The sequence below is a fragment of the Haliotis rufescens genome, unplaced genomic scaffold, assembly GCF_023055435.1.
Source record: "Haliotis rufescens isolate VD_foot unplaced genomic scaffold, xgHalRufe1.0.p SCAF_4, whole genome shotgun sequence".
NCBI lineage: Eukaryota > Metazoa > Mollusca > Gastropoda > Lepetellida > Haliotidae > Haliotis > Haliotis rufescens.
In genome coordinates, this window is record NW_025964112.1 from 49156394 (window position 1) to 49174095 (window position 17702).

General features: G+C 37.2%; 1 protein-coding gene across 6 annotated transcripts in view; it reads right to left on the reverse strand.

Annotated features, from left to right (window-relative positions):
- LOC124151570 (neurabin-1-like) overlaps nucleotides 1-16876 on the reverse strand; it is a 116089-nt gene extending 99213 nt beyond the window's left edge. For all 6 annotated transcript variants that reach the window (XM_048381905.1, XM_048381908.1, XM_048381904.1 and 3 more), the window contains exon 1: nucleotides 16726-16876. The gene's annotated coding sequence lies outside the window, so the exon portion shown is untranslated. The remainder of the gene's footprint in view (nucleotides 1-16725) is intronic.
- Nucleotides 16877-17702: the final 826 nt, after the last annotated feature.

Here is a 17702-nt window from a genome sequence, read left to right on the forward strand (position 1 = left end):
TACGCAGATACCCAGCTTATCTGGAGCTCTGGTGTATCACTTCTCAATGCCTTTCAAAGACTTAACATGATGTCAGGAGTAAACTCGACAGCCCAAGTCAAAGTATAAATCTAATAAGGTAAAAAAATATCAAATATCACAATGGTGAATTCAATATATTTTTATTATGTCCCTGAAGTAAACATTAGAACAAATTCAGTGAGTGAGTGAGTGAGTGAGTGAGTGAGTGAGTGAGTGAGTGAGTGTGGTTTAACACTGATTTGAACATGTTGAACGTTAATTTAGCTTCTTCTGCCAGCTTGTTGTTGGAGGAAAGCCTGCAGCGATGCAGGTCTCAAACATCTACCACTTTGGTGACACTCAACACTCAAAAGCATGTGTATTGTTCTCAAAAACCTAGAAACAAGATTCGAACCCATGACCATAGGTTTCTGGAATGCCAAAGGGTCACAACTCTGTACAAGAGATTCCAGTGCTTCAGACAACTGTCCCAGATGGATATCTGTTGAAAATAATATATGCTGATATAATCATGTACTCATGTAAGTTTGAAAAATACTGACATCCCCTATTGATCTTCCTATGTAAGAAAGAGGGTATACAGTTTGAAGGATTGTCCCCATAATGACAAAAACATGTCTGCATAACAAGCAGGACCAATGTAGGAATATACAGAACTAGTCCGGTCCCACACATACACTATCTATCACATGACTGTACATGTGGAACGAAGACTTGCAGTGATCAAATTCTCCTGACAACTGGTTACATGCACCACAACAAACCTACAGTCTCAGGCACTGCCACTCATATTCAGTTTGCAAACAATAAGTAGTTGTACAGAAATGAGCTCCTAAAATATCTGGGTCAGCAAAACGAAAGCTTATCATCATGGCCATTTACGATATTGTTTAACCAGACTGGACTTGGTCCTATTTACGTGAAATAATTTGTATTTAATCAGGAGAGGTAAACTGCAGCCTACTAGCAAGCAATCACCGGTCTGATCAAATATGAACTAACCACAGCGCTGTTTGACCATCCATCTCTGCCAACAATGTTAACATATACACCAAAAACAACACGCCATATTGTGCTACTTTAATATTATCACAAGATGAATTCTTCCAAGTTGCAGACAACCCAATTTTCATTCCCTGTAACCTGTGTGTCTGTATGTATATGGAAATGGACTCTAGAGCTGAAAGTTAAACAAATAAGGAATATGATCTGGCCATCAACTAATTACATGCGATGATAACAAACACCGAACCTTCACCTACTGAGAGCACAATGCGTCTTTTGTCATGACATTGACAAAGACCGAGGTACACTTTCCAGCTCAACATAAGCCCAAATTGGAATATTCCACTTCACAGTTTTATTCTTTTACCAATGTGTCTCATTACCATGGTTACAATCACAATGAACACCAAGAACTAGAAAAGACAATATTTCAAATACTACAGTTTGTCAAATGTCACATCTCTGAAAACATGATTTTTGCTTACGAAAATAGCATATTCTTGCAAAATTACTATAATGACCATGAAGATTGACTAATTATGAACACCCTGTTTCTGTCACAGTTTGACAAGAAATAAGCCCTCCTGGGATACACTGCTACTGTGTTTGGGACGTAACTCCTTTCAGCTATAAGCTTGGTCAGTTTGAAACAGCAACTTATAAGCAACAGCAATAAAGTAACGGCAATTAATTACCTATACATAAAATGTTCCTGTCTGTGTTTAGAACAACACCATCGACTGACACACGACTGGCACTAAAACCAAAGTAGTTCTGTAACCTAATTTGCATACTTATGTTAAGTCCACTGAATGTTGAAAGGAACATTGGGCCAATCGATAGTCTTTCAACATGTTCAAAGAGAACTGACCAGAGAATGTTCTTTTCAGGTTTCAACACTTATAATCAACTTCTGACAAATTACTGATCTTCATAAACGTGATGTATGTACCACTCTCATTACCATCCTCCAGTGTTGAGTGTAAGAAATTAAACATGGTTCAAAATTTACATAAATCTGCTCGTCGGAGACTAGTAAACCTCAGGAAGGACTATGACCTTTCCATGTGGACTACCACTTTATCCATATGGATGATTGCAACTCTTTTGGGGACAAGTGAAGAAAAGAAGTAATTTCTGACAACTCATCAGGGTGTGAGGTAACCATGGTAACTTGACTAACATCTAGTCCCCGAAATAAACTTATGTACATGTATAAAGTTCAATTAAAATATTTCAACACCTAAGTACAGTAAACTACGGTCATCATGGTCATAACGAACTCGAAGGGACCACTAAATTTAGTTCGTTATAACCGTAGTTCGTTATAAGCACATTTACAGCAAATATCATGTGTATATACAGGAAATGGACGATACCAAAAAACAGTTCGTTATATCCATCAGTTTGTTATAAGAGTGTTCGTAATAAACATAGTTTACTGTACTGAAGGAACCTTAGTCTCAGGATTTCAGTTGGGGATGAGTGAACCTGCTGGAGCTGAGATGGGTCGAAGATGGAAGGAAAGGGATGGTTTTTATCAAACATATACTCTGGTTCTGTAAGATAGACTTTGAAGTGAAAGCAGACAGGTTACTTGTCCTCACAAGACGGTGTCAAACAATATTCAACTTCATCCCTCAGCAATACCAGGAGAAATGACGGATTAGCCCTGACTTTCCTCAGCCTGCTACTTGTCTTCCACTAACACTACAACAATGCAAAATCCCAAAATATCCTTTGAACATGTCATGAATTTGTGCTCATTATACACAATGCTGAATTGGCTACAAATTACAACAAAAGTTGACAGCAGTTCAAATAAGAACCATCTTCAACCCAACTAATCAATGTTCAAAAGTGTGAGAAAATTTTCAATTTTAAAACTTGATTTCCCAAGTGTCTTTCACCATGTTCAACTGAGACGCCCAATGCAAAACATCTCACAACTAGTTTCCAGCAGTTCCATTTGTGATGTTCCTCGCAAAGTCAATATATTTATGTTAAAACACTTTTTTCAAATCACCTTTACATTTTCAAAGCTGCATGGTCTCATAGGTGTAAACATAAAATGAATCTCAAGAACTAAATGAATATATCACCGATATATATTCACCTTTACACAGTCAATGGACGCCCATGCCTGCATGTGAATAAACACTCGACAAAGCCAATACGACAGCTGTTGGATAATAAGCATGACATTTCCTCAGAGGGAGATCAAATTCTCCCTGTATCATCATCATCAGATGGGACAAGTATCCTTAAACTGTTTACAACCGAGTTCATGCATGTTCATGTAATCGGGTCACAAACTGCACACACTATCTGTCAAAACGAATACATGTTAATATACTTCGCTGTGCAGGAAAATTATAGGCAGTCTATAGGTCCTTCATGTTTTCTATCAGAGTGCCTGATTTACAAATCACATCAAAGTTGTAAAAGTTCTCCAACTGTATGAGATACTGCACTTGAGTAGTATCGCCATGCTCATAAACTGTTGCTAGTCTTGACTTTAGGGTTTAACACCAACACCACCAGAGAATTTAAATTATGAACATTTATAATCACCGTCGGGGGCATGGGTGGCCCAGTCGTCTGAGGTGCCGCAATTCGCTGTGCAGAGTTGCATCCCTTGGGCACGCCAGAAACCTATGATTGTGGGTTCGAATCCCGGTTCACCCCAATTATGTTTCTAGGTTTGTCAGCACCATACCCATGCTCGTGGGTTTCACCAAAGTGGTAAACGTCCGAGACCTGCATCACTTTGGTATTTCCTCCAACATTAAGCTGACACGCCGTGATATAACTGGAATACTGTTAAAAGCGGCATTAAACCCAACTCACTCACTCAATAATCACCGTCAGATATTCAGGACAAAAAAATATTTGAGGTCCTCACTAATACCTTGTAAGCTGATGCCTGTAAAAAGGGTGGGAGAGCCACATTCCTTAATAGCCTATTGTGTTCATTCCATTCATTCCCAAACTAGTGGGTGGCAACTACACAGACCCAGACTAAGACCAGTCCACTAATAGCAGACTATATAACACCCCTCTATACCAGAATACTAAAAGTAGCTTATAGTGACAACTTGGGGTGAAGCGATATAGCAAGGGCACGATATGATACATATCTCGATTCATAGGTAATGATACGATACATATCTCGATTCATAGATAATGATAATGATACGATACATATCTCGATTCATAGATAATGATACTATACATATCTCGATTCATAGATAATGATCGATACATATCTCGATTCATAGATAATGATACGATACATATCCCGATTCATAGATAATGATATGATACATATCTCGATTCATAGATAATGATACGATACATATCTCGATTCATAGATAATGAAACGATTCATATTGTGATACACATATAAACATCAAATTGTGTGGAAATTTCTTGACTATAAATATTTCAGAGCTTGTTCTGAAAGAAATGTTAGCTGTAGAAACATGTTCGTAGCTGCTACTTTTAGTAGTGAACTCAGAATGCTAATTACACCACATTTTGCGGCATTTGACTGACAAAATTGTTGGGGGCTCATCAAATGAGTGGTAAGTAATTTATTTCGACAAGTGTATCATCTTGTATCTATACAGAAGAAAATGTACCGTGAATCGTATCGTTGCATGAAAACTTATGATGCACCGGTGCACAGACATATGGTTTCACCCCTCGTGACAACACAGGCTGTACTATTACACATGTATGTTTAGTTTTCTAGTTTGAAATATACATCATCAAGAATATGACTTCCATTTCCTTGACATTTAGAGCACCCGGATATCAAACATTATTTAAGCAAAAACATTCAAAACCATTCAGAAACCAACCTCATTAAAATCAGATCTCAGTTCTCACTACCGCTAAACAAAGATCTGAGGACATCCCATTACGGGTCACGTCAGAGCGACCTTTCATCTGACCAATCAAAGCGTCGCTTACCAGATCATGAAAGTGACAATCGGGATGTGTTTTCTAATTATGCAACCTCGAAAACAGTAAGCCGGGGTATTCCGATTGACAGTTACGGCCCGTACGACTGATTCCGTCAAAATAATCGTCTATCTCTCGCTTCCGTGGGATACACATTTGAACGAACGAGGCGTTGCACAGTACATTGGAAGCACTGCCATACAATCGCAACCATATAGTAGACATTCCTGAATGTTCGTTTGTTCAGTTTTCAAAATTTTAATCCAGAACTGTGTCAACATATTTTTCAAGCGTAGTCTGAAATGGAAGTCGCCATGTTGAAACTAGTGCCGTAAAGCTCGGGAAAGCTGCTTTCTCATTGGCTGATATCAACTTCTTGTTATTCGTTTCGAACGTGGGTCAAAGTTCACGAAAGGTCGTTCTTTGTTTAGCGGTTTAGCGGCAGCGAGAACTTAGATCTGATTTTGATGAGATTGTTTAGAAACGTTCCTTACAATTGTCATTAAGATATAACAAGTATTTCTAACAGAGTTTGTTGCACTCTCACCAATAGACAGAGAAAATTATTTCACAAGGGTCATAAACTTGACATGAAATGGGAATGAGTCTTGTATCCAATATATTGCCAACAATGAAAGAATTATTGCCCAATTTCTATTTAGCATATGGATCAACATCTAACAAAATACATATACCATATTTCCTTGATTAAACATGATTAAATCCCCAGGGGAATATTTCTCTTGGACACTCTTTACCCCGACGTTTGTTCGTGGCCGACTAATGATTCATTCAGGCCAATCTTTGGTACCATAGTTAAAAAAGTCTCTTATATGCTTCGGTCGAAAGCATATACGGTATGTGTTATGAAACCTGGCGTATTTTCGAGGTCTGGAGTTTAATCTAGACCCAGCATCAGATACACCCTGATGTTTAATCAAGGACTTGCATTTAATTGAGGAAATATAGTATTCTCATTTGAAATCATAAGTTTGAAGTAGAAGTCAGAGCATCATATTTTCACACTGTCTTTTCCAAATACAATAAAATAATGGAATACATAAAGATCATTTTTCCGTCAAATCATACATCTATCATGAATGAGCCATTTCACAGACTGGCTTCTATATTTAAAATATAAAGACCTCTGAAGTAAACAACGTGTCATTTCCAGATACTGTCAACAGTCAATGTAAAAGGAAATGTTATTTTTCATTTCCTTGTCAACCATATATGCTGTAATTTTTAGAATTATTATCTTTAAAATGCAAATAACAGTTCACAAGGCCACTCGCTCAAGACTAGTTTTTACATATTGAAAATAAACTGGCACTAATGCAAGTTACCGATAGTATTCCCGGCAGACAAGCACTATTTACTTTCTCCTCAACTCTTACAAAAACTACCAGGAAATCTAAAGTTCATCATCCTAGTCTGTTTCTCAGACATGAACCAAACACTTGAAAACCCCATTAGACACGATATGGGAAACAGTGCACCCTTTCCTTGCACTTCCTTGTAAATGTTTCCTGGTCTTAAAAGCATGCAACTTCTGATTTAGTTCCTTACACTGCATTTTGCAATAATTACACCTTCCTCCATCCAAAACCTCAACTTTTTCTCACTCTTTCCTGATCTGAATGTTCAACAAAAATGGCTGACAATCTGCCTATCACAGACGATAAAATCCTGACCTATTCCGATCTCCTCATCTGACTTGGGTAACAGAATGAAGTAAATGACCACACTACAACTATTACCCGAAGCTTTGATCTGTTGCAGCATCTGCTGAATAAGTTAACAATTTAGCTGGGCTGTAGACAGACATAAATTCTGCAAGCTCTTCACAGGGCACAACACTGCAATGAGTCAACAGTAGCCTGACAAGAAAGCACCAAGCACAGAGTGAACAGATGGCAAAAAATAGCTCTATCACTATTCCCTAAACGGCTTGACGCTAAAAAATCCATATTTGCTTTTGTTAATTACACTAACTGCACTGGAATGAAATTAACGGTGCTTCTGCAGTTGGATGTGGTTTAGCCGACTGAGAATGGCAACTACACTCCATCAAGGGTGTGACCAATTTCTGGTGAAAACCAGACCTTGTTTTACCCCCTATAATCAACGTATCACCTTGCAAGATAGAATAGTACAGTAATCTCCCTTGGGTCCATGCAGTGGAAACATTATAGACAAAAGCTGTAGTCCCAAAATAGGTACACCAGAGAGTGTAGGTTGACATTAGCCAAGTCTACCATTGATTTATGGACCTTATTACAACTGAAGATATTTCATTTTCATATCAAATACTGTTCATTCATATATTCTGAAATGGTACTTCATAAACAAATCTTGGGTCCTTCTTGCCCAAGGCTCTGTCCTTGGAATGGGTCAAGAGCTGAGTAATTGACTGTAAGGTGATCCAGAGGGGACAAAGATTCCGAACAGGGCCCCCAAGCCAGACAACCCTTGCCCATACTGATGCTTATTGATTCTGCTTGTTCGTGAGTCACATCATCACTCCAAGCTTGTCTTTCCCTCACTACACATTTGCAATGCAAAAGCCCCAAACAGAATATTTTGAAATAATTCTGGGTTGTTGAGACATGGCTGCTTACAAGAAACAGATTGATATCCTTGATAACACACAAGCACCGCACCAAATATTGATCATCTTAAACCAACACTGCGCATTCTTAATACTTCTCTGCACGATATAGATCATTTACCAAAAATGAAATTTAAGCTACATATCTGTATACCAAAAAAAGTTAATACAGAAATATGTATGTACATTTCAGAGTGCTCTTCTTTCCTGATGTCAACTACCATTTGTTTTTCGAACATAAATATCTCAATCTTGAAATTAAATATGAAAATATGTACACCCGACTAAAAGTATCTTTAATCACCTTTTCTTACTTGGATAATAATAAAAATATGCAACCCATCGGAACCAAGAAACAATTATAGACTGTACTGATATTAGACCTTTAACATGTGCATCCATCATATAAAACAAATCAAATGGCAAAAAACACATCATATAAAACATTTTTTCTTTGGCATGAAAACAAACACTGACTGAATCCTAATCATTAACTCCTCCAAAAAGTCCATCACGTCATACTGACTTCGAACCTTGAATATTTCCTTGATGTTTGTTAAGGTAACAGCCTATACGCAAGTACGTAAACACAAACCTATGAGATGCAGCTGGCGCAAGCTGCGCATGGAGTTGCAGCATTAAGTTTCACTGGATGCGCAATCGGCAGTGGCAGCTGGCAAACCTCTGTCAGTACCAACAGAGATTTCCTTACAGTAGTACAAAGGGGGAACTCAATATTTCTTTGGCCCTCTTAGATATGAATACTCTGTTAATAGTTTGGAGGTTAATGAAGTCAGGGAACAAATCACAAAATATATTCAACAAACTGTTGATTCCAAGTTTGTTTAATTTACAGACAGAAAAATAAGGAGGTCTGAATTTTTTTTAAACATTTCTAAACTGGATTAAACAGTGACTAAAATAGCTGAGAGAGCTTTAACCATGAGAAAAGTCATACACCTGATACAAACAACAAATAATGTTCCTATTTAGAATGTCATAATTGAACCAGACTCTGACAACATATAGTATTCAATTGAGAATCAAAACCAACCCTCAGGCAAACCTTCATTGGCCCCAGTCCATATGCTTATCTGTGCCAGAATTACTAAGGGAACTATTAACGATTTAAAGGGACACTAATATTAGACAAATTGGCTGTCTTAGCACCTTCGATTCAAGCTGCCATAAACACACCTTGATGGTCTGCTAACTCCGACCTCTTGACAAAGACCATTTTTTCAACAGCTGCCCTACTAACACAGAGATCAAGTCTCAAGAAAATAAGTACCAACGCTTGGAGTCCCCCTTTAACATTGTAGAAACATTATTTCTACCAGATCATTTTACAATCTCTTGTGAAGTTTTCAAAAAGGAAAACACAATGACTAATAAACTTAAAACAAACTGCCTCTTTGAATCAGATGTGCCGCGTAAGAACATATCTCCCTTGAACCTACCCCACATCCTTCCCACTCACAACCTGACCTTGACAAGTAGTGTTTGACCTTACCAGCACGATGCCTCTTTGAAAAAATAAAATTGCTCTGGCAGCAAAACTGATACAGCTTGTATGTAACTTCGTAAAAACAAGCATCAGTATGGAGATAGTGGCACATCTCTGGTGTTTACAGCCTTTGATTCCCTGCTGGGAATTTCTCTGGAGGAACTTTCAGTGTACAAGTGTTCCAACCACTAATGTATTCTACAGGTGTATCTGGTGTTGCTGGTGGAGAGGTGTTGATAAACACTAGTAGCAAAGCCTGGATACACACAGCATACTAAATCCACCTCAGCATATTCTTTCTTGTCTTCCACTAGAAAATAACAGATGACAGTGGGATATTTCAAAATAAAAAGATGCAGAAATCTGTATTTAGTAACATCCTGCATCCACTCATTTATTCACAACTTGACTATCATCAATAAATATCTAGTGCACCTTTAATAGCTGCAGTAAGAGCTTGTTCATGCAGGGTTAAAACTGGATTCAAAAGCTTTAGTCACCCCGGTAAAGGTAAAATGCCCTTGTAATGTTAAACAATGGGGAAATTGGGAAATTTGTGTCAGCCTGTAGGAATTTGTACTAGTCCCAGGCTAGCGGGCTAGTGTTAAGTCCTTACCCTGTTAATGTAGTCAGAAGCCTGCGTCAAGTAAATTTTCTGTTGGGCCCGAAAACATTTCTTGTGGATGTCAAACTTGGTAGGATAAATTAAATTGGTGTTGTTAATTGTAATTTAACAAGAGCTGTTGACGTCTGAAAGGGTAAAGATTCGGCATCACATGTGACATTCTTCCATATTACCATTCTTACATCCTGAAAGCGGCTACTCTCCATGCCATGACCATGTAAGTCAGAGAACGGAAACCTGTATTTACAATTGATCATTTTTCTGGGCAAAAAGCCCACAAACACACAGTGTCGATAAAATAAGCAAGTCAGCATATTTGACAAGTCTATGGTGGTGTTGACGAAACACAGAGACCTTCTAATCCCATTAGCCAATACTAAGTCAACGCTCTGACACTGTCCAGATTTTATTCGTCACCTGTTGTACATAACACACGCCAATATCTGCCAATCAGCTAAGGAATAATGTCAATATCAATCTGTTGCAGGACTAATATACCAATGACGCCTTGCCTCGGTTCATACCGCTGTCAATTAGCTGTAATCACCAAATGTGTTGCTCTCTAATCATATCCTTGCTCTACACACCATGTTTGTCCCAAGCAAGCTTGTTCTCAACATAATCACAGTTATACCCCGAAAAGTAAACTATCTTGTGGTCAAAAGAAAAATATAAAATTCACAAATGAGAGATCGGCATACATTGAGGTCACGTAAGGGGGTACACTACATGGGAAAAAAGACAAGGGCAAAATAACAGGAGCTGCTCCTGAGTAAGGTCAAGGTTTTCTTTAGAACAAGATCTATTTTCTAACAATATTCGAAAAAAAATAAAAACATTAAAAAGTCACCTGCGGGTCATAGGAGTTTTGTTAATAATGTCCATACACACATACGGAAATTAAACACTTGTTCTTTTCATGCAGGCAGCACAAATAGAGAGATATTGAACGAGACTTTCATAAAACAGTTGCAAGCCTCGGCAAACAAATCCTCGGGATTGCATATAAATAGGTCTAATCTCACTTGATAGCCTGTCAGAGATCCGTGGAACTGTAGACCACGATAAATGCACGAATTTTGTTGAACATAATTGTCTTCAGACATTTCAATTGATAGGATGCTGTTAATCATTGCATCATTTCAACAGATCTTTAGTTCATTTTTTAATGTCAATGACACACAATGGTAAAAAAAATTAACAATCTGAAACCTAACATGCCATTATGATCTTGTTCAACAATTTTTGTCATAAAATTGAATTTGTTGGTATGATTAAAACATAGCAGTATTTTCGTATTAAAAATAATACCGACTTCTTAACCATGTTAACCATTTTAACTGTAACACATACTACTCAAAAGAAGTAAAAACAAACACCCATATTTTCATATTATTATAGTTAAGCTGTAATGGCATAACAGATTAATTATAGTCATTTGAAAAAATGGGGTGTTCTTTAACTTATTTTGAGTAGTATACATTTGCATGGTCACTGACCTGTACTCTCTTATGCTTAATAACTATCAGCCTATTATGATATTTATGAATCATATTGTACATATATGTACCTCATTAGCTTATGAATTCATAGAGTCACCACCAGACCTTCATTGAGTTAATATAAGCAATGTCAATTAAGCAGTAATCTTCAGATCTTCAGTCAATATCCAAATTAATCACTAACCATGGTACATTTAGATAACCACATCAGTGGACAGAGATACTACGTGGTAATCAACAAACCATATCATATATATGACCCTTATCTGTTTAATAGGATTAGGGTGCCGAGATAAAAGTGTAGCTTGAAAGATCACCGCCACTCCTTTCTGTGAATGTTATCGCTTGTCTAATAAACAGCTGGTTTATGATCGTGTTTGTATCATATGGATTAAATTCTAGTAAATGAAATGTCTCGTAACTCCAGTTCCCTGTGGGCATGTTGGAGTAGAATAGGTTCCTAGTAACTCACGCTTGTCTCAGTTATGACTAAAGTGGGTAAAATTCTGTTGGGTCTAGTAAGCTCAGCTAGTAATTGTCCAATAATAACACCAAAATCTATAGAAAATGATGCTCATAATAAGCCAAGTTTGGGATAGCACTAGTCTACTCAAACGTTTTTGGCAAAGACTGTGGTAATGCGAAAGATATTAGAGTTTATTTAAGTTTCAATGTCAGCTTTTTCTAAAATAATCAAATTGGGATCAGAGTCAGATAAATAAAATGTAACATTCAATTTTCAAACATGCTGCCTTGATAAATGATCATTGCTTAAATACTACATACATCAAAAGGAAATGAACCATTGATGTGCTACATACACTGCTCACTTGTCACTCCAACATCCGCCTTACTGTACATGTGCATAATACATATATATACATGTATATAACGACAGCTGCAATAACAGTGAAATCAATCCCTAATGTACAGGTGACATCATGAATCAGAGACAGATCAAGGTGCAGTGAGCGAGTCATTCAGATTGGACATTGACCTTATGAAACTCATCCTTTCTATATTCACATCTATAAGCCATCATTCCAAATTTATACCCACAACAATCTGCACTTGTGAAACTCACCCCTCTCCATGTTCACGTGTATAAATGGATACGACCGACACCATGCTGAACTAAGCCAAGAAAATGTAAAAATTGATTGAGGACTGTAATCTCAGTTACAACAACACCTGGCATCTTAGCAACTGTACAGTATTGTTCAGTATGGCTCAAATAGCAGTGTTATCTGGCAAAAACAGATTCAATATTACGTAACAAGAACCAGAACAAACCAAAGTTTGATAATTGGGATTAACTGCAAATTACTGTTTTTTCTCAATAAATCAGAATGAGATATGTACAGAATATAAAGGGAATCAGTCTGTTATCATGGATTTGATGAGATAATTTGAAAGTTACTTTATTCAGATATCGAAGTTTAAATTTCAAAAAGACAGTGTGGCTTTCATATGGTTTCATGGTATCCAAACTTCCAAACTATTGGCGTGATTTAATAACTGAATTTTTTTGTGTCACATTCCATGTTCACACTTATAAACCTATCGTTCCACACGAATAACTGAAAATAATTCACACATTTCCAAATTCAGACCCAAAACAATCACTCTACATAACAACAACAACAACAACATGTAGGCAGCCATTCACAAATCTTGTCAATAAACCAAGTAAAAATAATCTTGGCATGAAGATCCTGCAAGATCCACACAACATCCAGAACAGCAGACACTGCAGTGACCTTCATTGGTCTGCTTAGGATATTGACAAGGTGTTTATCTGTGTCAGATCCATGTTCGTGAAGATGGCCTTCTGTGAGTCTAATAAGTGTGGCTTACTTACAGTAAGTGTTAGAAATAGCTTATTTGTTATCCACATGGTTGAAAATAAGAGCATGAAAACATCCACATGAAACACACATGTATAAATGATTCCACACGCTCTTCAGCATTGGTATAATGCAAAGATCTCTGTCGCTGTCGTCATGGTAGTAGACAGTATTATCGACACATGATTGATGTAAAGTTAAATCACATCACATCATAATGATGTCATTGCATATGACTGCTGATGTCATGTTGACCTTGTTAACTCCAGTTTTCAACATAGAAGACACAACCTCTTCACTGTCGCTAATTATTAAGTATGGTTATTAAATACATAAACTTTATGAAAACTTGTCTTCTTTTGTATTAAATGACTTGACTGATACTAATAAAATACCTGACATGTGTTCAAACAAGTTCTAAACTTTAGCCTATTCGTAAAAATATACAAATCTGTTTGGTCAAAAAGGGTTCTCATAATACTTCATCCTTGTGTGACAACCCCTGTGGTGTAGTGAATAGAGCATCTGCCAAGAGAATATACAAATCTATTTGGCCAAAAAGGGTTCTCATAATACTTCATCCTTGTATGACAACCTCTGTGGTGTAGTGGATAGAGCATCTACCAAGAGGGCAGAAGGTAGGTATCAACAGACACGTCAAACCGAAAGACGTAAAAAGATGGTACTAGTTGTTACCCTGCCTGGCATTCGGTTTTAAGGGGGTAAAACAAGGACTGTTCGGCTTGGAGTCAGTACACTGTGCCTGAGTTGGGTGTCCATGTTAACGGGAGCATGGTATTTCAGTGGTGGCTCTATGAGACCGGACTCCAGACTATGACAATCAGCCACACACACATACACACACATACATGCATGTCGCCTAATAGTCCAATAATTTTGAACACACATTAAACCCCATTTCACCTCACCTTATCCTTTTACTTAGTCTGTCTTACAGACCCTGATACAAATATATATCAAATACAGCCCATGCAAGTCTATAATGTTTGGCAAGTCTAGATCACTGCAGTATCAGGATGAAGAGAGTCACTGGGCTCCTTTTTATTATATTTTTATTAAGATAACTAAACAACTGTTTTTTTATGTACGATATGTTCATTTCAGAGACTAGATTTTAGTCTACCTTTTACTAAACAGTTCAACAATTGAAAATCTTGACCTCATTTGGATCTACAACATGTCCACAGTTCATGAACTACAAGCCACCAAACCAACATCAAACTAACACAGCTGTTAACATCTCTGACCATGGCCAAATGAAGGGATAACTATATCAATGTCTGTGTGAGTATCATTCCTTCCAGTGTTTATGTACATTAACATAGCCATATCAACTTCATTCCATCTGCCACTTCACACTGACCCAAGGTCAAGAAGGTGAACCGACCTGTGGGCTGGCCACATCGCTGGCCAGAGGTAGCACACCAATGACAATGGGGGACTTCCCTGTCCATCTCTACAATTTATCACCCATCAAATACGACCTGTTGACAAGGACCCTGTTGAAAGTGACAAGCACCTATTTTACCTTGAGTAGACACCTACTGTGATAGATGCAAGAAGAAACAGCTAAGCTCTCTATGTCATTAAGTCAATGTTTAAATATGCAGAAAGGTGTGAAAGTTGTTACACTGATACAGTCCATTAATTATACTTTGCATGATAAAGAACATCTTTCAAATTTTCCTTATTGAGAAATGCACATAGTCTGTTGGGAGCTCCAGTCTAATTTTCTTTCATCTACTGGTAGTACATATTCCAACAATATATTACTCAAAAGAAGTTAAGGAGACCATGAAGTGATGGCATGGCAGATTAACTATAGTATCATGAAAGAATATGGTTAACCTTAACTTCTTTTGAGCAGTATATACACTTTAATCTTATGAAAGTCTGAAAATTATGCCAAGAGACTATTTGGGGCTCATGGTCTCAGGTTTTAGCACAGACTGTGCATAATATTTTTAAATAATACATTAACTGTAAACAAATATAACTTTATCACTTCCAATGCTCGTGTTGCCAGTAATACTTTTCATAAATTCATTGATCAATTTATATGTTGATAATTAAAAAAATATAACTTTTCATAATAAGGTAACAGTCTTTTGAAAAGTTCACACCCGAAATGCAAGCTCCATTTCAACACCTGGATTCCATCTTACTTTTTTAAATTAACACAGTTGCTCTTTTATCCCAGATCACAATATTCACCAGTCAAGTTACAAGTTCATCTGGGTTCAGATATTCTGTGAATTTATGAGGATATTATCCACGGCCATAAAACATACATTTGCAAATTACTCGGCAAAATGTCAATTTCAGTACAATTAGCAAGGAAAGAAAGTGTGAAATCAGTCTGACTGATTCTCTATGCCCATTGGCAGTCACACTTGAGTGGTTAAATACCTGACATCAATTATGGCATGCAGCTACGCACTGGTGCATATCGTTCACGACACTCCCCTTTCCATCCCGACACAGCTCAAACTTCAAAGTAGGCGGCCAGGAGTCATAGCAAATCAAAACAGCACCTGCATAATTCAGTGTTCTCAAAAAAACGTTTTCAATCAGCTGACATTCTGTTGGAATCAGTGTTATCATCTTACAGTTTTGTAGTCTTGACAGTTTTGAGTTTGGTTATCCGTTTATGTTCCAAATTCCTTTCGGCATATTTATGTTATTTTTGGAACATGATAATATGCAATAGTTTGGTGATAGATATACATAAACAGTTTATAAACTTCATTATCACATGATTATCACCACTTTTCTTTTAATTTCAGTCAAACAGGAAGCCTGTGAAACTGTTTGAAGCTATAAGATACATTCAGGACACTTATAAATGTGAAGAAGTCTTTATTGATAACTTTATCATTGTAATTCTTTAGAATATTGCAATAACCATGAGTTTTTTTAATAAAAATCATCATGTGGTATTACATGTAGACAACGATGATATAACGGTCTCATATCATAATTGGCAAATTGCTTACATCCTGATTCCAGCTGTGCAGAACTTTCGTCCGAACAGTACTTTGATTGTAATGCTTACATAGCACAATGGGTGCAGGCACATCTTGGATGAAGAAACAAGAAAGTTTAACTTCAGCAACTAACACCATTGGAATGTTCCCAAATTCCTTCAAAATACATTGAATAAATTATTATCATTAACTCTACTGATAAAATACGATTGTTTAACCGTATGATCGAGGCAGCTCCTTGCAGTGGTCATTCTGGAAGCAGATGTCCTCTTTGCACGGTAGTCGGTCAGAGGCAGTAGCCATCTGACTCCACGCGACACCAATGAACAGTTGTGAGCGTGACAGTGTCAGATTGTAAACAATCGCTGACAGTGCCTCAAAACAAAGGAAATCCACAAAGTCTAGACATACATATAAAAAGCATTCATCAAAGCAAGCTACCATAAGCCTAAACGCTGAAATATTGGTGATATACAAAATGAACCAGCACAGACTGAAATGCGATCCTCGTCACGGTGTTGTAAATTGCACTCAATATTCAACGCCTTCCGTCAGGTACATAAGAGTCGATCACAGTGCTGCTCTGCAGTTTGCATGCAATCTACTATCAATTTAAACACGCCTTCCTACCTGTATATCTACCAAAAGTTATCCGTGTATTCCAGAGTGTATTGCTTGAGAAATAACCCCAGACGCTAAACAGGTGACAACCACCTCCGATCTTCCTTGTCAAACAACTCCGCCATTACTCTCGAACCCAGCAAGTGCCCGTATTCGACGCCCAGAAGTTATTTCCCTTCAACTAGTTATTGTCATTATCACGGTCCTCTACCGGATGCATTCATGGCGCGTCAGTGAGGGGGTGTAGAATGATGGAGCATCTAGAAGATAGTCAAATGATTACATTAACAATCACATCAGCGTTGCATGGGAATTGTAAAAGAAACATATTACATGTTGTTAATAAAGACGAGTGATGCATATATCTGTTTTTCGTCGACTTAAGTCAACGTCTTAGATAAACATGACACCTAAATAACAAATGCAATTCTAGACTGAAGTGTTTTATCAGAGATTTATATCAACCCCTTAATAATCAGGTGTTCCGTTATTAATTCTTCCGATAATTATGTTGATATAGATATCAAACTATATTTGCTCAGCTTTCTCATTAGCATTGAAATTTGGGATTTGAAGCGGGAGAGTTTATTTAAAGCTTATATTATTTCCTCTTTGAACTGTAACAACAGCTGCAGTATTAATTCGGTTTGGCATATTCAGGATAAATTAAATCAGCAATGCCGATTCCTATCAGCAGCTGTACTATATTCTGGACAACTAGTACTTATAAATTCAATATGTAAGAACACTACTTTTATACACTACCATAATCTAATGAGATGTATATAAAAGGCACTGTAAGTGTGACACTTGTGCCTAATCCATTTATTTTCATTTATTTTCGCAATAAAATGTGTTTAAAGTAAAGTAATTAAGCATCGTATAGTACTAACATTCATTGCATGCATATAAAACCTTCACACCAGCAATATACGAAGACAACACTGGTTTGTAGGCGCTTCAATATAGCCATCGGGTATTCCACA